The following is a 22,385-nucleotide window of genomic DNA, read 5'->3' on the forward strand; positions in this document are numbered from 1 at the left end:
GTTGATGACTCCACTGGGAGCCCTGCCTGGTTACAGGATGTGGCCACTTCAGTCTTTATATCTCCCCACTGGTAGGAGCCTCAGCTAGGGTCACCTCCTTCGACTCCCTGTAGCCTCCCCCGTCCCAGGCTTCCAGTTAGCCCCAGAGTTGCCCCCTACCGATTTCCATTCCTATTTCCAGTCCAAACTTGATGACTGTCTTTGAGAGTGCTTGAGTGTAAATTGCTAACGGTTGACATATAGTGAATATCTTGTTAAATGCTGTTTAAGTGAAAACACGGTGGTTAGTTGTTGGTGTTAACACAACTGTAGAATCAGAGTTACCCACCTTTCAAAATTTTGAGCACTAGGCATAATAAACAAAAGAAGCTCCAAGTGAGAACACGTTATAGAAAATTCTATATGTTAATTCAGTGTATGCTGACACTCAAAGAATAGGTAAGGTAGACAAGAAGTCTAGGAAGACGCAAGAGTTGGATTAGGAATGAACTATGGAGAGAGAGAGAGAGAGAGAGAGACAGAGACAGAGACAGAGACAGAGACAGAGACAGAAGATAGAGACACAGACAGAGATAGACAGAGAGAGAAAGAGAGGGGGGAGAAAGAGACAGAGAGAGAGAGACAGAGAGAGACAGAGACACAGAGACACAGACAGAGAAAGACAAACAGAGAAAGACAGAGACACAGACAGAGAAAGACAGAGAGAGAGACAGAGAGAGAGAGAGAGAGACAGAGACACAGACAGAGACACAGACAGAAAGAGACTGAGAGAGACAGAGACACAGAGAGAGAGCGAGAGAGAGAGAGAGAGAGAGAGCGAGAGAGAGAGAGAGAGAGAGAGAGAGAGAGAGAGCACACTCCAGCTCGTACTGATAACGTGTTCCATATTAATTACTTATGAGAAACTGTGGTTACCTTTGACAGATCTGAGACTGAAAATAGCTGTCCTGGAGAGTAGCAACATGCTGGCTGGGTGCCAGAGAAGCAGCGTTTGCCTAAGGAGCCGCAGATCTTCCCAGTGTCACTGGAGACCTAGGGCCATTTCCACTGTGGGGATTCAAGCACTTAGAAGGAAATGTACTCATTAGAGTGTCATCCAGTGACCGTTTAACTCCCTGCAGTGGTGTCTGTTAAAGAAGAAGCAAATGCTTGTGTTTTGCATGTTGAAAGTGCATCGAGTAGGAGACAGCACCGGAGACAGTCACCGAGAACCCACCATTCCCTTCAGTGCCGTGTGTAGCCACAGAAGGAGTGCGCTCGCTTCAGCTGGCTGAGGGAACAGTGCAACAGAGAGTGCTCTGTTGTCATGAGCACCCTTAACAGTGACACCTCTGTTGTTGGAAAGGAAGTGTTTCTGTGACTCACTTCTTTCCAGAAATGCATTCCCCATTGACTCAGAGAGTCCCTGCCCACTCACTGCCTTTCCCCCTCGGGTTAGATCCATCCTTCTCCAGACACTCCTGCACAGCCCAGAAGGAGTGGACCGCTGTCCCAGCTGACGGATGCTTCATGCAGCTTGTCCTCAACAGCTCCACTCAGCCCCTTTGAGAATAGTGTACCTTGTTTCACCAGAACCACCACTGAGGAATAAGACCTTCCATTGGTCTTCTCCTTAGCCTGAGGCCATGGCTCCTGGGCCCCTTCTTACTCCCAGAGTCCCCAGGTTCAGGGGCATGACAGTGCTCATGACAGAGCTCTATGCCTCCAGGAAGGGTCTTGACACCAGTTTTTTGTTTGTTTGTTTGTTTTTGTGATATTGGCCTGTATGTTGGGGATAAAATAGTGCCCTTGAGAGCAGTGCTAGAAAACCACCTCAGAGATGACCCACAGTGTGTTCTTACAACTGTGCTGGGAGAATCATCTGGGCTCAGTGTTCAGGTGCTTAAAACTACAGCATGCATTCCATCGAGGGGGAAGTCCTCAGGGGAGAGAGCTTAGGTGAGTCGAATTATTTTTCTACTACTGTGCTACTGCTTGGAAGTTATGTAGTTACTTATAATTCAGCAGAGCTCTAAGCCAACCACGACCAAAGGTCCTCTTACCTGAAATAGCCCTACCTACTGCTCTCCCTCCTCCTTGAAAACGCACCGATTTTGCTCAGTTTTAAGTGTCTTGTACACTTATTTTCTGGGCTGCTTGGCCACCTTCTTGGTTTCAGGTAAGATACCTACAGCTGTGAGACTTTCAGAGGCTTCTCCCTTGAGAAGCTCTAGTCTGTGGCCGACCAAACTGATATTAATATTTACTGGTTAGTACATTGAGGGGGCATCCAGTTTGTGACAAGGAAATGGGAACTCTTACGCCTTGAGTCCTGGGGTTATGAACAATGGTGAGATTTGCACCTGGGACTGTCTGATTCATTAGCCATCAAGCAGGATTTCTCCCCACTTAGGAGATGCTAATGTGCCTAAGTGGAACTTCCAGACATTGTTACTATTGTATTACTAGTGCATTACTCTTACTGTTACTGCTACTATTACATTACGATTACTATTACACTATTATTTTCTTACAAAGGAGGTAAAGGCCCTTGAATTTCCTTTTGGTTTATGGCTGCTCTGTCTCTGGTCTCTATTTTGCCCTTCAGTTTGGAATATCCCACACTGCGTAGTACTACATAAGCTCATGGTTCTAAGTTAGACCTTAGATGGTTTAGCCAGTACCCGCTTCCTTGGGGTGGGTTGTACTTCGCGGTGCTGTTACCCAGATATTTCATCTACCACCATCCTGCCTACCAATGTTGGCTCTGGAGCCTGTTTCTATCAGTCAGAGGCCTTCTCCCTTCCTTATATATACCCTTATAGCCACTAATGTATATCTGCAACTGATCAGCATTCACAGCATCAATCCCTAACCTACCCTGTGGCAGATGTCACTGATTGAAGACGGCACCTTTTACTTGGATACTTTTAAACCATGTTCCAGGCAGCTACTGTTAATCAAACAGAATTGGCATATGGGATGAAAAGTGTGGTCCGTGGCTAGGAAAATCAATTCCTTTAGCAGCCAACGATAAAAGCAATTTAAATTGAACAAGAATGGACTTTACGGGCAAGAGATGCAGAGACAGATATCTGTGGTTTATTGCTGCAGTCTGTCGGTAGCAATACGCGTACAAGTGTCACAGGCACAAGCCTGGGTAAGATAGGGCTGGAAGAGGCTCTAACATTCCTTGACTTGGAAAAAGAACTGGAAAGGGGGGGGCGTGTCTTAGCAGGGCCACTGCTGCGATGGCTGCGAGCAGGTGGGGCAGGGTTTGTGTGTAATATCTGCAATATCAGGACAGATAGAAGTTTAAGATCAGAGTCCGGGACCTTTCTTCTCATCTGATTTTCAAATCGTGTGAGACTGCTCTGTAGCTGTCCTATTCTGTTCTCTGGTGCTGTCCCCAAGAGAAATCCAAAACTAGGTAACAGAAAAAGTGTATTGAGCCAAAAGTTCTAGAAACTGAGAAGTCCAAGTTTTCAGGGTCATGAAGCGCATGTCAGCTTATGGTAGAAAAGCAGGAAAAGCAGATATGTCTGAGAGAAATGAAAGAGAGCAGTGTTTCTCAACTTGTGGGTTGAGACCACCTTGGGGGCTCAAATGACCTTCTCAAGGGGGTCACCTAAGACCATCAGCACATCAGATATTTATACTACAATTCATAACAGTAGCAAAAACAGTTATGAAGTAGCAATGAAAATAATTTTGTGGTCGGGAGTCAGCACAACATGACGAACTATATGAAGGGTTGTAGCGTTGGGAAGATTGAGGACCAGTGAAACAAAGGGAATGACCTCTGAGCATAAAAGGCTGTCCCTGCAGTAATAGATGAGCTAAGAGAGTGAGAATCCACATAGGGGGAAAGAGGCTAATCTTCGTTTAGTGACCCAAGCACTCTTTATAGACCTCTTCTCCCAACACTATCACCATACCTGAGTTTCAGACAGACCTTGTCCAGCCCTTAGCAGCAGACACGGTTTCATTTCTCACTTCCGTCCACTGAGGAGCTAGGAATGTTGTCTTTGATGAGCACGCTGTTCAGATGACTGGCAGTCTTGCATCTGCTTCCTAAGAGACACCCAAAAACATTTTTGGTGCATTGCAAAAACCTTCCTTATCAATGAGTAAAACACGGAAGCCCTTACTGACTCTATCCCATTGGTCCTTTATCACCATCAAATGGGTAATAAAGCCTCAGTTCTAGTTTTCTAGGTCTGAATTTGAAGGTCCAAGAAAAAAAAAGCCAGATTATTAACAGCTCTACAGCCACTGTGGCAAGTGCTCAACGTGATCCTGAGCAGTCTGCAGCACTGTTTCAAGGATTCTGGGGCCATGGTGGCACTCAGTAATAAAGACCATTCTCATCATATGGAGATGCCTGTCTTACGGTGGGATTGGGAATCATGGTGTCAAGATAAGAGGGCTTGTCAGTGTCACACACACACACACACACACACACACACACACACACACACACACACGGAGGGGGGAGGGGGGAGGGGGAGGTAGAGAAATGAAATCAGAGCAAGAAGCAGACTGGTCTCTGGAGAACAGTGGATTATTTCTCTGACTCCCAATAATTGGCTTTCAACTTAGGGCTGGAGCAGCTGCTGAATCATAGAGACTTTTAAAGGGTGACAAGGTTTAGCTGCTCCTGCTACACCTTAGAGTGAATTTACTTCTAGGTTCCCCTCCTCCAGGAATCCTTCCTCTTCTTGTCCTCGTCTGCTGTCTTGCATTCTGGAGATAGCTTCCGTGATAATAGGCAAATTTGCCCGTCCATGCTTCACGTTACAGATGATTTAAGCAAACTGTTAGTCGGAGCACTAGACTTAGTCATTGAAGCAGTGGTTCTCAGCCTGTGGGTCAAATGTCCTGCATATCAGATATTTACATTACAATCAATAACTAGCAAAATTACAGCTATAAAGTAGTAACAAATAATTGTATGGTTGTGGGTCACCACAACAAGAGGAATGGTGTAAAGGGTTGTAGCGTTAGGAAGGTTGAGGGTCACCGTGAAGAGACTCTGAAGAGGAAACACAACAGCCTGGCTCCATTTCTGCTTCCTCCATGGATTTCTTTCTGGGTTTTGTTTCTTAGTTTGTTTTGTTTGTTTGTTTGTTTGTTTGTTTGTTCATTTTTGAGGAGGGGAAGCTGTATTTTTAAGATAGGGTCTCACTCTGTAGCCTCGATTGTCTTAGAGCTCAATGTGCAGTCCAGGATGGCTTTGAACTCATAGAAATCTACCTGTCTCTGCCTCACAGTTCTGGGATTTAAGACATATACTGCCACTCCGGATGGGTTTGTTTCTTATACCTGGAGAATTCCTGAAATGTCACTAGGCTGCAGAGATTCTGAATTCTTTGGAGTGATGGAGTTTGGAGACGTAATGCCAGTTCAGGAACTTCAGACCCTGCAAAGCAACGTTCCTCAGGAACGTTGTTACAGTGAACATTAATATTTTCCAGGAATCTTCAGTTTGCTTGTGTTTCACATTGTTTAGAGTGGTCCTGATTATTAGGTCTGGTGGTTCTTTTTAACCCCTTAAGTCAGTAGCCACATGACTGACTACACCCCACGTCTAGAACTCTTAGATTCACTTTGGTCCTGCTCAGGGCCCTCTGTACTAAGGAAACAGGTTGACAGGTCACCATTTAAACTGGCCTGTCTGTGCTATATTATGCCAGTGAGGATTATGGGCTATTTACAGAAAGATTCTTCATCCCTGTTCAGCCTTTGAACGGGGGAGGGAGAGGAGGGACCTCCTTCTTGACTTTAGGAAATACTACAAATGCTTAAAGTACATCTTAACTCACTTGAAAACAAAGGTTTCTGGGCTCCTGGTGGGAGTGGAGAAGACTAGAACTCCAGCCTCACACAGGAGTGTGAGCATACAGTTGGCCAGCTGGCTGCTCAGATCCACAACATCATGGAGAGCAGAGTCCAAAGTGGCACAAGTTTGTGAGCAGAGCTAAGAGCAGGCTGAGGAACGTTAAGGAGCCCCAGATACCTAGACTCAGACTGAAATCCTTCAGAGAGGGGAATCCCAGAATGGTGACAGCTCCAGAAAGTCCAGGCTGACTGGTCACTCCCTTTCCCTGAAGCTAGTCCTCCTAAGTAAACTCTCCAGTAGGAAACTGGAGTTAGGTTTTATTTACAGGCAGAGAGAAGGCTTAGTAAGATTAGGTAACGAGCCGAGGTGTTTTTACAGCGGTTGTGAAATGAACTGCTGTAGACGAGGTCTCCTGTTAGTTACACTTGAGGAAAAGTTGCGCACCTCTAGCAGAGGACTCCAGAGCCTCTTGAAGCCTTATGAGTGTGACTAGAGATTAAATGTATGCTGAATAGAGAAGAGAATGAAATATGGCCAAAAGGTAGATGAAAGAAGGTATTTTATCAGAATGTCGACAACACATTTTAGGCTTACCCTTGAGATGAGCAAAATAGGCCACTCTAAGAAGGGACTAGAATAGAGTCAACATCAGCCAGGAAATGTGCAAGTTTAGAATCCATGGTTCAGGTCATGGATAAATCTCCTAGGAACCAAGCGAGCCATGCACTTGTAGCACTGATATGCTTGCATGGGAGAGGGAGAGCCATTCACCACGAGCCAGGCCTCTGAGCCAGTCTGGAGACTGGATTGCTGTTAGTTCACACACACACACACACACACACACACACACACACACACACACACACACACACCGCCAATTCCAGATTCACTTGAATACAGGAGACTCTCCGGGGACTCCAGAAACTTGGAAGGAAGAAGCCTCCAAGTGTAGGAACCAGACCTCGAACTTCGTGTCCCAGCATCAAAGTCATAGCCAGGGGCAAACCAACCCATGAGTCACGATTACCATGCAGGTCTCATTTAAGAGAGACCTCTGAGTATGATGGTCATGGGAAAATGGGAAATGGGAGATGAAGAATTTGTACCCATGCCTATTCCTGTGGCCCAGAGTTCATCTAATGGCCTCTTCTTGCTTTCCTTTTGTCATGATGGGGTTCGATGAGCACAAGGTGAATGAAGAAGTGGCTGCCTGGGTAACCACATTAAGAAGCCATTGTAAAATTGTAAGACGTCCTGGTTAAGTTCAGTGTAGCAGATGGCAGAGACCTACAGCGTATGAAGTTCAATGCTGGGTGGTGACGTACAGGCCTGGGCACACAGTGCTTCGGCCTCCAGTTTAGGACAGAGAGACAGAGACTGTTCAGGGGTAACTGATGCAAATAGGACTCAGTGAAACTCTGCAGCTCAGGGACAGGTCTGGGACAGGCTTCATGGAGAAGGTGGCAGTTTAAGTAAAAATGAGAAGATGCTGTTAGGCAACAAGAGGATTAAAGGTTTTCCAAGGAGGAGTGTCTTGGTGAACAAGGGTTGGAAGCAGGTCAGTGAAGAGCCTCTTTAAGAGATGGCCGGGAGTTTGTGGTGAGTGGAAATGTGTAGAAAGAGGTTGGAGAGACAGGAGGGCTTCATCAGTTGGCAAGAAGCTGATGTTATGTTTATTCAGGTTCCTCCAGACAGCATCCCATCACAGGGTTACTATAGAGGTAAACATGGTTAAGGAAACTAGGAAGGTATGGGAGGGCTCAGGGACCAATGGCCATGGCAGGTTATAATCTCCCTGGGACCTGAGTGGGCAGTGATAACCATTGTCTTAGATAGGCTGAGGCTATGGCAGAGGGACCACCAAATGACAGGGCTTTTACAGTCCTCAGGAAATAAAGCTGCTGCCAGAACCCTGGCGTAGAAGGAAAGAAAGGAGAAAATAAATACTAATTCCTGATCCCACTATAAGATCTACAGCTTGTATGGCTCCTTGACTAATCCAGCCAAACCAGAGGGCAAGGAACCATGCCTGACTTCACTGGCCAGCACACAGGGCAGGACAAAGAGAAGCAGAGTGAGTCTGTAAGGCAAGTGAGTGGAGACCAAGCCATACAGAAGCAAGAGGCAGCAGTCACCACACAGAAGCATTTGTCAGGAAACTATTCTCAAAAAGAAATAAGCATTGAGAAGAAATGTCCAGGAGTTGGGCCAGGAAGTTATTTCCATAATACTGGTGATAATTAGTGGCTGTCCCTAATGGCCACTGTAAGGGGTGAGTTAATAATGGCTTCCACAGCAATGTGGCTCAATACCAACATGGCCACTTTCCTTCCTTTGACCTGCCCCACATACCTCTTGGCCCCATATCTAAAAGGCCTTCCACCCACATCACCAGGTCTCTTTATTGCAACTAGGGCATATGTTTGGGCAAAGGAGTTACTCAGAGCACCCACGACACCGAGACACTGTCTCCCTTGCTTCCCACCTGTAATTTAGGACTCTTAATTGGAAGTGCCAGGAAATCCAGCTAGAACAGGTTTATGTCAATGAGAGACTTTTTGGCTCTTAGAACTTAGGCATCCGGGCGGGGGAAGCTCATCAGCGGGGCCACGCGCTGAGTGCTTGTCACTCCATCGGCCCCTGGGAAGGTCTGAGACTGGGGCCTCCCGCGGCCCTAACCGGGCTCTCCCCGAATGGGGAGGTGAGTTCCCAGAGAGCAGGGCTCCACGCGTGGGCAGACTGGGCAGGAGAAGCCCCCGGGTGGGCGGATGCCTCCCTCGCCGGGGCTTGGAACAGACTCACGGCCAGCAGTTCGAGAACTTAGGCATCCAAAAGTGTAGCTCCTAGTTTCAGGTGTAGCTGTACCCAGGACTCAAACCATCCAGGGACACGGCTGGACCTGTTCTTTCCTTACTCACCCGGGCATCTGAATTCCTGTGTCGTTTTCGGTGAGCACAAGGTTTCCCTGGTTATCAAGCTATCCCAACATTCAGTGCTTTCTTTTCCTGCTTCTGCACAAGGAAGAGAAAGATGCTGGTCCCTGTAGGTTCAAACAACACACTCGAGGCTCTCCTGAGGCTCCCTCAACCCTGATGAGGTCTTAGATTCGTTCCTCAACTAAGCCTTGACATAAAAGGAATATGAGGATTTGCTTGGCCAGACTGAGTCACTCCTCCATCCTGCCCTCTTCCCCAGATTTCTCCAGTAGCTGTGAGGCTGCGCCTGGAACTGATGGGGACTTAGGAGGTGACTGTTGTTGTGGTGGTGGTGGTGGCTGTTTTACACTCCCCTTTCCACGTTATACATTAATTATACAAGATAACGGATATTTCAGCAATTTCGGACATGTTCATCATATGCTCTGCCTACATCCATCCCTATATCCCCTCCTCCTTCCCTGGTTCCTCTCCTCTTCCCTAGTCCTTACTGTTCACTCACATGTCTTTGGTTTGTTTTTGTCTAGGGTCTACATATGAAGGAAAACACATAATACTTGTTTGAGTCTGGCGTATTGTGCTTAACAGGATAATTTCCAGTTCCGTCTGTTTTCCTGTGAGTGGCATAACTGTTCTTTTCAGCTCCACTGTGTGTATGTATACAGCATGTCCACTCGACCACTGACAGGCACCTTGGTCAATTCCAATGTCGTGATAATCAGGGGTGAGGGTGGTGAGGATCATGAGGCTGCCCCGTCTTCAGCTTTTTGAAGGGACTTATGTTGGTTTCCAGAGTGGCCGCACCGGTTCGCCTTCCCAGCAACAGCGTGTGAGGGTTTGTTTTCTGTCTTGGGTTTCACTGGGGCACGTTTATACATAGGCGTCATTATATTTTCTGTTTTCCTATTGATAGCCATTCTGACTAGAGTGACGTAGGACTTCACTGTACTTTTGATGAGCATTTTCCCTACAGCTAAATACTTAGGACACTTTTACATATATATTTTTTAGTCATATATTTTTCTTGGATATTTTATGTACTTATATTTCAAATATTATCCCCTGTCCCCCCCACTCCCATACCTCTTCCCTTCTCCCCCTGTTTCTGTGAGGATGCTCTCATTCCCACCCACTCACTCTAACCTCAGCACCCTGACATTACCCTACACTGGGGAAACGAGCCTTCACAGGATCAAGGGCTTTTCCTTCCATTGATACTGGACAATGTCGTCCTCTGCCACATGTGTGTCTGGAGTCAAGGGTCCCCTCCATGTGTACTCATTGATTTAGGTTTAGGTCATAGGAGCTCTGTTGGGGTCTGGTTGGTTGATATTCTTGTTCTTCCTATGGGGTTGCAAACCCCTTCAGCTCCTTCAGTCTTTTCTCTAACTCCTCCACTGGGGGTCCCCGTGCTCAGTACAATGGTGAGCTGCAGCATCCTCATCTGTATCAGTAGGGCTCTGGCAGAGCCTCTCAGGAGACATCCATATCTGGCTCCTGTCAGCAAGCACTTCTTGGCATTAACAATAGTGATTGGGTTTGGTGGATGCATATGGGATGGATCCCCAGGTGGGGCAGTCTCTGGATGACATTTTCTTCAGTCCATGCTCCACTCTTTGTCCCTGTATTTCCTCCCGTATTTTGTTCTCCCTTCTAAGAAGGACTGAAGCATCCACATTTTGGTTTTCCTTCTTCTTGAGCTCCATATGATCTGGGAATTTTTTTTCCTAGGAATTCCAAGTTTTTGGGCTAATATCCACTTATCAGTGAGTGCATACTATGTGTGTCCTTTTGTGACTGGGTTACTCACCCACTGATATTTTCTAGTTCCATCCATTTGCCTAAGAAGTCATACATATTTCTTTTGAGATGTATTTAATCATTTGCCCATTTCTTGATTATATTGTTTGGATTTTTGATATCTAATTATTTTGAGCTCAAAGTATTAATTTCCTATCAGGTTAAAATTTTCTTTTGTTCTTTGCTCTCTGTCTTTACTGTGGTAATTGCTGCTTTTGCTATGCAGAGCCTTTTAATTTGGTGTGCTGTGACTGTCAACTATTTTGATTATCTTCTTAGCTCTTAGAGTCCTTTTTAGAAAATCCCTCCCATTACCGTATCTTGAAGAGTTTCCCTGATATTTCCTCTTGTCGTTCCAAAGTTCTAGGTCTTACATTGAGATCTCTGGTCCATTTTGAATTGATATTTGTACAGGGTGAGAGGTAGGTGTCTAGGTTTAGTGGATAGCCAGCTTCCCCAGTACTATCTATTAAAGAAGCTGTCTTTTCTCCAACATGTTTCTGAAACCTTTGTCAGGAGCCACATGGCTGTAACTGTGTAGGTTTTATTTCTGAGTTCCATACACCGTTAGTCTACAGATCTGGTTTGAGCCAGTACCATGTTGGCCACGGCACTGTGGCTCTGTAATGTGACTGGAATCAGGCATTGCGAATCCTCCAGCATTGTTCTTTTTGCCTTGAGTTAACTCCTCTCGGTCTTTTGTGCTTACTCGGGAATCTTAGGGTTGCTTTGTTCTGTTTGTGTGAAGAGTGGCGATGGGGTTTTATAGGGATTGCAATGAATCAGTGCATCACTCAGCCATCAGACGTTTTTATGATGTTAACTGTGCCGAATCACAAACATGGCGGCTCTTTCCCTTTTTAAAATTTTACTATAGAGGTCTTTCACCTTGGTTGTTTATTTCTAGATTTGTTTACTTGTTTGTTATTTGAGACAGGGTGTCTACATAATCCTGGAGCTCACTAGGTTAAACCTGGCCTGGAACTCAGAGATCCTCCTGCTTCTGCCTCCTGAGTACTGGGATTAAAAACATGTGCTGCAGTGCCTGGCATCCTCAAGTTTTTAAAGCTATAGTAAATGAATTCTCTCTCATAATTTATTTTTCATGGAGTTTGCTATTGGTGTATAAGAAAACTGGAAGGTCTGATATTAATAGCCAAAAAAAACATAGGTACTGAATGGTAATGTCAACAAACATGACTTTCATCTGCCTTGTACCTAGACTACTGCTTGGCAATGATTAGTACACAGCTGTAAGTTCAATTCTACTGAATTCATGTCATAAAAGCCATTGGAGTTACTATTTAGCTGTTTAATCTGCTTTCCAGAGACTGGGGGATTACTCTGTTTATTGTCCTGGAGACTACAGATCTCAAGGTTTAGGAGTTACTTCCACAAGGCTGGTCTTGTTCATTGGAAATTTCTGCAGAATCTCAAGGTAGCTTTGGCATCATATGGCTAGATGGATGCTTGTAAGAGACAGACCCAGACTAGTGTTTATAATAAATCCACTCTCAAGATAAGCCATTAGCCCCTTAATCCATGAATGGATTAGTTCTTGAGTATGGAGTTCTAATGGCTTAAAGGCTAATTGGGCCTATCTCTTTAAACTCCTCAGAAAGGGAGTTAAAGGTGCAAGAGTTTGGGTGGGATATTTCAACTGCAGGTAACATGTAGTTTTGAACTTAACTAAATTTAGACAGAAGCCATATCAAAGTTTGAGAGAGCATATCATAAAACATTCAGTCTATGATAACAGGTACGTCATAAACTAAGTAGCATATAAACCGTCTCTCATAGTTCTAGAAGTAGATCTGATATCTGGTGACGAACTCATTTTCTGGTTCATGGACACACTTTCTATTATGTTCTCTTATGGTAGGCTGTGTGCCAAGGACCAGCCTCAGCTCGCAGAGGGGTTCCTGAGAGAAGGGCTGTCTGGGAGCGGCGAAACAAACAACTTGAAGTCAAATGGTTGGTCCAAGCTGTGGCCTATGTTATGCTCCAGACAGCTTTCTCTTGCTGTCTCTGGGTAGCTCATCTCTTGCAGATCAAAAGCCCAGCTTTTTATTTACATATCAATTCAGTCACTACCCCAGATAGCCTTTTGCTTATCTCATGCATCAGCATTTCATGACCCCAGGTCCTTGATTCTCAGAAAAACAGAAAGACACAGACAATAAGATAGCTGGGTGGGACCCCAGATCCCACCCTGAAATTATCATCCCTACCACACCTGGGCCTGGACTTTAACTCCCTCGGTCCCAGGCTGACCCACCCAGGAACCTACCTGCCTTTCTAAGCACGAACAAAAAACTTAGCTGGGTGACCTCTGATCACCACTCCCTAAATTTCTTTATCTCCTTTCTTAGTATCTTCTGATAAGCTGGCTCATAGCACAGCTGTCTCTGTTCCTTTAGATCTGTGAAACTCCTTGTACAATTCATATTGTATCCTTATATTTTGCATAGTTGAGAAGTTATATATAATTATACGCACACACACACACACACACACACACACACACACACACACACACACAACTCATGTTTTCAGCATTCTTAAGGGTTGTCTTAAAGGTCACAGCATTCTATCATTTTTCTAAGACATTAGCTATACCCTCGCTAGGCCCTTGCTGTCTCTGATTATCATGGAATCATTAACCTTGGCAGAGAAAAACACTCCAAAGGAGGAATATAAAAATGTACATTGCTATAAAAACAAACCTTATGCCCACAGCAACCATTAACACTTGTGGAAGCCCACACTCTGCTGGCTCTGTTCCAGGGGCAAGAACCATGTCACTCAATCCCTATGGCTAAGCAAGACTCAGCAAAGGTGCAAAATAGCTCTCAGGGGCCTTCCTCATAAGGACACTAATCCCATTGATGAGTATCTGCTCTAATTACCTGATTACCTTTCAAAGACCTCACTACTACACAGTCGCATTAGCGAATAGCTTTTCAACACACAAAATTTGCAGGAACAAAAACATTTAGATCATATCAGAGGAAGAGAAAAAGTAAGCAATGACCACAATGGTTAAGTTAAACTTAACTCTGAAAAAGTCCACACACTAAAAAATATTATAGCTTAAAAAATTGTACACATTAAAAAATACTACAGTGCTAATATGACTTTTGTGGAAAGTACAAATGCCTTCTCTCTAGGAATAAGAATAAGACAAAGATATATATTCTCACACCTAGTCAGCATTTCAGTGGAAGCCTTAGACAGTGCAATAGGGCAGGAAAAAGAAATGCAAGGCAGAGACAAACACACACACACACACACACACACACACACACACACACACACGAGATGGGGACAGACACACAGATAGAGCCAGAGACAGGCAGGCAGGTAGTCCTTACTCATAAATGGCACAATTTTCGTTGGAGAAAATCTCAAGAAATTGTAAAGTATTATTAGCAAGTTTGCCGGTTGTGAGGCCACTATACCAAGAAAATTTTTATTTACACATTATAATAACATACAAAACAATTAAACACACAGCTGACCCTAGGAAATTCCACATGTTAAAAATACCATGCAACTAATATGATATCTTCTGTGGAATCAGGACCACTCGGGTGAATAGTACAAAGCATTGTTGAAAGAAGTCAAGGAGTCTGCCAGGAGACCTGTACTTGCTCATGGCCGGATGACTCAAAAGAGGAGTTTTCTTTCATGACTGGTTTAATACAATGTTCATGGAAACATCACCAGGAATTTTCTCAGATCAGATGAATTGGAGCTAACATGTATACCAAAGTCAAAGGAGTGAGACCTAAATTAATTTTGGAAACTAGGAAGAAAATTGGGGGAATCATACTGTTATTATAATACAGTTCGTTAAACCAGTATAGTAATAACGAAGGCCAGACACAGATCAATGAATCAGAAAAGTGATTCCAGAAATAAACTCAGAAATGTGCCCACCCGATACTTGACAAAGGTGTATTCAAAGAAGAAAGAATATTCTTTTCAATAGGTGATAGTGGAATACCTGGACACTAAAGGTCCAAAGGGAAAAGGCCCTGACCCAAACATTACATTTTGAAATAATAAAGTAAACTAATAACCCACTAAGTCCAAATGGATCACTGATAGAAAAAAACAAGAACAAAATATAAAATGGTAAGGAAAAACATAGGAGAAAAATGTTCATAGCTGTTGTTGTAAAAATACAAAAAATAAAAAAAGTATGGTTGTCTTTTACCTTGCTAGGTCTGGCACTGCGGTGCCCCAAGATATCTTGGCGGAAACACATCCCAACTCCTCGGCAGCGGCCCAGTGTCTCCAGCAGCCGCACACTTTCCTACACTCAAACCATCACACAAAAGAACGCACAACACAATAATCTTTGACCCAATTGGTAAGATATAATTGCCCACATAAACATACAAAGCCCAGTACCATCCATCCCTTAAAAACATTAATAACCTGTAAATATACAGAGCCATTGTCCTGCTACGCCTTTCCCTCTCTCCCCCTCCCCCCTTCTTCTCTCCCTCTCCTCTCTTCTCTCTGTTCCAGTCTCCTCCTCTTCCCTCAAACTTCTCTCCCACCATCCTTCCTTCTCCTCCAATGACAGGCCTCCTTCTATCCTGTACCTGCCCCTCACCTATATTTTACAAATTCAATGGGGAGAAGGTTCTGGTGAAGTCACCTGATTCTCGGGTATGTGACTAGACAGCTGTTCTTGGGGCAATGGAATTAGCATCAAAATACAGATAACTCCAGGGCAAACCACAACAGGGAGCCTGCAGTTTGGCAAGGAGACTTAAACACCAAAGCATAATTCTTAAGAGAAAAACGATGTTTCGCTTTATAAAAAATAAAAGGTTTTCTTGAGGAAAGACACAAAAGTAAGCGGAAGCCTACAGAGTAGTCAGGTCACCTAACCAACTCACCGGCACTTATATCCAGAATCTATATAAAGAACTTTCAAATGTATTAGTAAGCAAACGAGTTACCCAACTTCCCCATAGAGCTCGGAATGAAGACAAAGTCATAAAAAGATGTTTAACATCAGATCCACTGGGAAAATGAAAAATTACAGCCTTGAGATCCCACCAAACACTAGAATGTCTAATAGGAAACACAAAGCACCAAGTGCTGGTGAGGGAGAGGGGCAGGTAAAACTGCAGTGGCTAGTGCCACTCTGAAAGCCCTTCGGTGGGCTCTTACAAACTGAAATTTGTACGTACTGCACCCCAAATCCTACTCTTGGATACAGACCCTATAGAAAGAAATACATATAGTAACATCCAAACCGGTACGTGAGTATTGACAGGCAGTTTTCCTAATTACTTAAAATCGAGAACTACTGCAATGTCCTTCAATGAGTAAATGAATGAGCGAATTATAGTCTATGTGGTTCCATCCGAGCGATGTATTCAAACAGACAAGGTCTTCGTTGAGAACAAAAGCCTCCTCTTTTAAGTTCCCTGAGCAGCTTGCAGGTAGCTGTATCAAGAATCTCCTTTTCTGGGGTTGGGGATTTAGCTCAGTGGTAGAGCGCTTGCCTAGCAAGCCTCATAAATTTCTTTAGCTTCCTGAGCGCTTTTTTTTTTTAACTTACTTACTTAATTGTTGTTGTTGTAGTCAGGGTTTCTCTGTGTAGCCCCAGGTGTCCTGGATCTCCCCCTGTAGACAGGGCTGGCCTCAAATTCAGAAATCTGTCTATGCCTCCGAAGCGCTGGTGTTAAAGGTATGCACCATTGCCATCCTGCTAGCTTCCTGGTTGTTTACGAATCTCCCTCCTCTTTCTAGGAGAAAACGTTTCAATTTAGATAACAGAGCTATCACAAAGAGGTTGAGAGTTTCTAGTAGCTGAAACGGTGACCAGAGGGAGTAAAGGGCCCAGTGCCATGGACCAAGGTTGGAGGAGAGGGCCAAGAGCCTTGCACGCTCTCCTGTATATGTAGAAAGAGACTCGGCTCATGGCTGGGGTCTGGGACAGAAGACCAATGAAGTGTCATTCCTGGAGCAATGGGAAGGTTCTGCTGTGACAAGGGCACTGTCTCTGTGGCAGGCATCTCCAGACGTGTCTGTTTGCTTAGAGTCTATGGTGGAGTAGACTTTGACCCTGTCCAGTGTCACGTCAGGGGCTTCTTTCAGATGGAGGAGTCATCAGGAGCTGCCAGGTCACTCTGTTTCCCTTCCAGAGTGGGTTCTGCTTTCCCTGAAGAGAGGGATAAATGTGACAGGAAAGACCTGTGGCGAGGCTACCATTTGCCTTCTGCCCAAAGCGAGGAAATACAGGTTTAGTGGAGGTTGGGCCTGAGCATGTGCCTACCTTGTACCATATTCACCTGCTTTACTTCCTGCCTTGGGGTCTTCAGCATCTTCCTCCCTAGTCTCTGAACCTGTTCCTTCCATGAATGCCAGTTAGTCTGAAGGCTGCTGTGAGCCGAGCTGAAATGAGTAGACATTGGGTTTCTTCCTCCTCTCGATGGAAAATTTTGTTCTGCCATTCACTAGGAATGTGTCTTCAGGCCCCATAATTTACACCCAAAATATCTCTAAAATTTGAATGGTTTTCTGGGAAGTAGGAATAAGCCTGAAAGATCTGTGTGTTCTAAGATACGAATAGAAGACAACGGGGACAGCAAAGCGCTTCTAATGTGCATTTTCTCCTTCAGTTTTCATCTCTCCTGAATAACGTTGTTGAAGTTTTCAGTCGAAAGCGTCCAAAAGCAAAAGGGTTAACGGCAAAACTAAGTGATAGAAACATAATTAAGACCCAGATTCGGGAATCCTCCCCATTAGCTGTTTGTATTTACACCAAGGAAGACAGTGTTGTGGAAGTGCTGCTCTGTCTACTTTTGCTGTTACTGTTGCTTTCTGTCACTATTCAATCATAGCAAAAACTGATTGAGCCCTCCTCTGGGCCAGCGGAAGGGCTGAGTCTGGCCTTCCGTGTGTCATTTAGCGCTCACAGTAGACAGGTGGTGATGCGCCTTTAACTGGTAAGGACACTGCAGCTCGCCAAGGTTAAGCAGCTTAGTGTCACACTACTAGAACCTGAAAGAGAGGATTCTGCTGGAGGAACCAATAACTCTTGGAAGCCCTTTGCAAGAAATCAGGGCGGCTGAAGATGTGACTCGGTAGCACTGGCTGCTCTTGCAGGGGATCCAGGTTTGGTTCCTAACAACCACTGTGGCAGCTGACAACTCCAATTGTTGGGGATCCAACACCCTCTTCTGGCTCCTGTAGGCACCAAGTGCACATCCATACGTTCAGGGAAAACACTCATGCACATGAAATGAGATAAATTAGACCCACTAAGGCTGTAAACCATGGAGGGACCAGGTTCTTAGAGCCTCCACAAAGTTTAGTGAAATGTTCGAAGTCCGGCATGGCCTTGGAAGGGACAGAATGATGTGGTAGGAACCATGCAGCAGGCATGGGCCTCTATGAGTGTCATGGCTGCTGTGGGCATAAGGCTCGTTTGTTTAATAATGTACATATTTTCAGGTTCCTCCAAAGAATGTCCTTTTGTTAATGTTAATGACTCCATGATAATCACAGACAGCATGAGTCTGGGAGGCGATGGTGTGGCTAATGTCTAAGCTAAATGGTGAACACTGGGACCTTTGGTGGAAAAGAACTCTAAATACATGAGTTCAAAAAAATATAATTTCTCAACTATGCAAAAATATAAGGATGTATATGAACTGTATAAGGGGCTTCACAGAACAGAGGCAGCTACACTGTGAGCCACCTGTCAGAAAGATACAGAGACTGGCAGATACAAATGTAGGCAGGTTCCTGAGTTCAAGGTCAGCCTGGCCCGGCAGACTTTACTTCCAGGCGTAGAAGGAATGGGAATTGCAGGGAGGGGTCCCACCAGGGATTTTATCATCTGTGCTTGTGCTTGCTGTTTCTTCCTGAGTCAGGGGCTAAGGTCACGGGAATGTTGATTCGTGGGATGGTCAAGAGGGAACCTGGAATAAATAACTGAATAGATGTGTGAATAAAAACCTGGGCTTTCGGTCTGCATGAGGTGAGCTAGCAGAAAGTGATAGTTCTTTTTAGAATTACTTTCTAGTGAGAGCTGAGTTGTCTCGAGATCTCTGGAGAGTGAATGCAGCTCGTCTAGGAATTTTTTTCTAACAGGATTTCTAGTCAGAAATCCCAGGACTTAGCGAGCTGATACCACCATTTCCGAGTGTTCTCTGGACTATCCAGAGAAGGCCGTCTGAAGAATGAGCATAGCTTTTAGAACTTTTCTTTCTTTTTGGTTTTCCGATTTTGATTGAAAATCAGAGAATTGCTTTAGAGTTTTAGAGTTTAGACTTGGTCGGAAGAGCCATGTTTTTTTTTTTTTTTTAATAGCAGCTTTTCTGACTTTGGTCAGAAAATCCATGAACTATCCAGAGAGCTCTTAGAATTTTTGCCAGCAGAGAGAGCAGAAAGCTAGGCATCTCAATCAGAGAGGTTTTAGAATAGCAAGAAAAAGCTGTCTAGAGGAGAGCAGAACACAGAACAACAGAACAAGGGCAGTCTAGAAAGCCACTCAGCAGAACATGGGCTGCCATTTTGGAACTGTGACCTGAATTCAAGCCATTTGTTTTTGCTGCTCCCAGACACCTTCTCTCAGAACCCGGATCTAGCCAAGGGGGACAGAAATGGTTCCAAGAAACAGGCACGTAGGCCATTCTTTCATTAATGACAAGTTTTGTTTTTTTTAAAGGTCATTTGTTTTCATTGTTTTTTCTTTTATTCCGGTGCCTTGCAGTTAACGTTCTATTTACAACAATTGTGGACATCTGCTGGTTGCCTTGCCTCACTTTCCTACTCTATCAGGGGAAAATGAGTCTCTAACACCACGCTGGCAGGTGGTGAACCACCATCTGTAACCACGACTTTTCCTTAAAAGATGCGTCTCCTTTAAGCTGTTAATAAACACGTCTGGCTTCAGTCGGGGCTTCAAACTATTATTTCCAGATGGTGAGGCTTTGAGATCTGATAAGCTCTCATACATCCTACCAAGTGGAACAAAATGCCACAGCTTTGGCAATCATTGTGCTGTTAATATGACGAGGAGGAGAATAAACAAGTTTCCTTATGCCGTTTCCTCCCACCCCAGGAAGGACTGTTAAGCAATCAAAATGTAAATGGATCCCACTCAACCTTAGTGTCTGCTTTGCTTTTTCCCATTTTAATCAGTTTGCTTCATTTACCTGTGTGTGTGTGTGTGTCCTTTTAATTGAATGTAATTCACGTAACTTACCAGTTACGTATACAATGGATTTTTTTATGTATATAGTTTATTTAATACCACCACCACTATTATCTAATTTCTTATTTCCTGTCATGCTCTCAAAAGGAAACCTGTGTCTGTTGTCAGTGCCAGCCCTCTTGGCAATGAGCATTATACCGTCTGTCTCTGTATTTGTCTATTCTGGGCATTTTACGTTGATAAAGTCACATAGGGATAGTGTTGTGTATTTGCCTTCTTTCTTTATGTAAGGCTCTCAGGATTCAGCCAGGCTGGAGTGCGTGACTGTCAAAGTGTTACAGCTTCTTATACTGAATAGCATTCCCCTCTGCAGATACGCCTTACTTTTAGAAGCTGGTGGACATTTAAATTACTTTCACTTTCCAGCTATTATTACTACTATTGCTGTGAACATCTGCCGTGGGATTCTGTGTGAACATGTCCTTTGTTTTCTGGGGTATACATCTTATACGCCTAAGAGTGGACCGGGCAGGTTGGATGGGTAACTATGATGAACTTCTGGGAAGGACTGCCAGTGTTCCACAGGCTCTGCACCGCTCTGCATTCCTACCCACAGTACTTTCCCACATCATTACACGTTTACTAACTTTGGGTTTGTCGTTGTGTTCATATGACCAACGTAATGAGCATGAAACCGTACCTTGTGATTTTGATTTATTCATAATTAATCATTTCATGTACCTATTGGTCATTATGCATGTTATATAGAGAAGTTCACAATCTTTTGCTAATTGAAAGTAGATTATCTTCTTCAAGAAAAACACATCTTTATTTGTGTATGTATGTATGTGTGTATTTGTGTGTGTGTGTGTGTGTGTGTGTGTGGAGGGGGGTGTGTTGGGGTATGTGGGTGTGTGGGTGTGTGTTTCTCTATAGCCCTGGCTTTCCTGGAACTCCATTTGTAAACCAGGCTGGCCTTGAACTCAGAGATTCACCTACCCCTACTTCCCAAGTGCTGGGATTAAAAACATGTGCCACCACAACCAGCTTTCTATAAACATATCTTTAAAAATCTCGATATGTGGTGCTATCCTCTCATTTCCTGGTCTTCTGCAGTGCCTTTGGCATAAAACATTATTATACCTTACTAAAACTCTACTCCGATGTCCAGACAGTGCCCCATCTATGTATTCTTTGGTATTTGCACGCTGCACGTTCATGTAGCCATCCACCAGGTGGTCCTTGTATTCCATTGCCAATTTAAATTTTATCACTGGCTGTCCTGTCTACTGAGGGAAAGAATGGGACTGAGGAGCTAAATGCTAAACTCATCCTGAATACCCCAGAGCCCTCTGCTGCCCATCCCTTTGGCTGGAGCAGCTGCTGCAGGCCCCAGAGAAATGAGGTTGTCTTTTTATTTTTGACTTAAAAGATTTAAAAAAAAAACTTGGATTTTTTTCCCACTGCTAAACCCTTGTCAGGTACATGATTCTCATATCTGCCTTTGTTGAATCAATTAAAAATGTAAAACTGTTCAGAATGTTGCTATTTTCCCACCATGTAAAGCCAAGTGCTACTGTGTCTTTACCTGTGAGGTTTTTTTGGAAAACGAATAGAATTCATGCTTGAAATAGGAATTGGGCAAGAAGGAAGATCTGCATTTGTAGAAGGGTTCACTGTGGTAATCTTGCACCAATCCTTCCCCCCACCGCCTTGAGGGAGGCTGCAGCCTCTCCCATGGTGAAAGGTGGTATCTATTCTGAACATGTCATGGCAGAGGCTTGTAGGTTCCAAGTCTGGCAAAACCTGGCTCTAGTGTGAGATCCAGCCACGGGCGCGGTGAGAGCAAACGAAAAGACCGGTTGCACTTTGCAATTTGCTGGAGACTCACTGAGAGAAACTTAGTCATGGCACCAGAGGAGGAGATCCCTGGGACTTGAGTTGTAAAGTGGCCTCATCTGAGCTGAGTGAACAGGAATTGTCTTAAACTACAGTCGGGGAAGTCAGACCCATTCCTGGTACTGTAACTCCAGAGTCTGGCATATTACATATCACGCCACATATCACACCAATGGCTTTGTTATTTGCGGTGTGGAGAACTCTGAAAGAAAAGCTAACCAGGATGACTCAGGGACATCATGGTAGCGTAGGCTTAGATTTCTTTCAAAACCTACGTTTAGTAGTGGGTTCTTAAATGCTTCAACCTCCCTTCCAGCTCACCACCCACCAGAGGTAGTAGAAAGGAAAGGTTAATCGAGCCAAGGAGGATGTGGACCTGTGTAGAAATAGTTCCTTGGAGCCAATCCAATCTGGGTTGTGAGCAGTTCAGTTCACACGAACCAGCAGAGGCAGCGTGATCCACTTGCAAATGCCAATCTCGAACCAGCAACAGTGGCTCAACCCAGAAGGAACCTTAAGGCTCTGCCAAGTCCGGAGCTCGTGGAAGTGTGGAAGCAGCGAGAAGCCTCCGGAATACCACCAGAAGTTCTTCGGTGTGTTTCTTTCTATGAAATTATGACAAGCAACGGCCAGCAAAGAATGGCAAGGCCTGTCAGTACCATCCAGCATCGTCCGCTGTCTTTTGGGTTATATTTATGTCCTTCCCAAACATCACCTGTTCATCAAGTGTTCGATC

The 22,385-nt window shown here is 44.5% G+C and overlaps 1 protein-coding gene and 1 non-coding gene across 2 annotated transcripts in view; both read left to right on the forward strand.

The window, feature by feature from the left end:
• Slc1a1 (solute carrier family 1 member 1) overlaps window positions 1-22,385 on the forward strand; it is an 81,146-nt gene that overhangs the window by 9,347 nt on the left and 49,414 nt on the right.
• On the forward strand, window positions 8,405-8,710 carry LOC147997090 (Nuclear RNase P). The gene has a single exon (XR_015656132.1).

This window comes from Rattus norvegicus, chromosome 1 (assembly GCF_021556685.1).
Source record: "Rattus norvegicus strain SHRSP/BbbUtx chromosome 1, alternate assembly SHRSP_T2T, whole genome shotgun sequence".
Classification (NCBI taxonomy): Eukaryota; Metazoa; Chordata; class Mammalia; order Rodentia; family Muridae; genus Rattus; species Rattus norvegicus.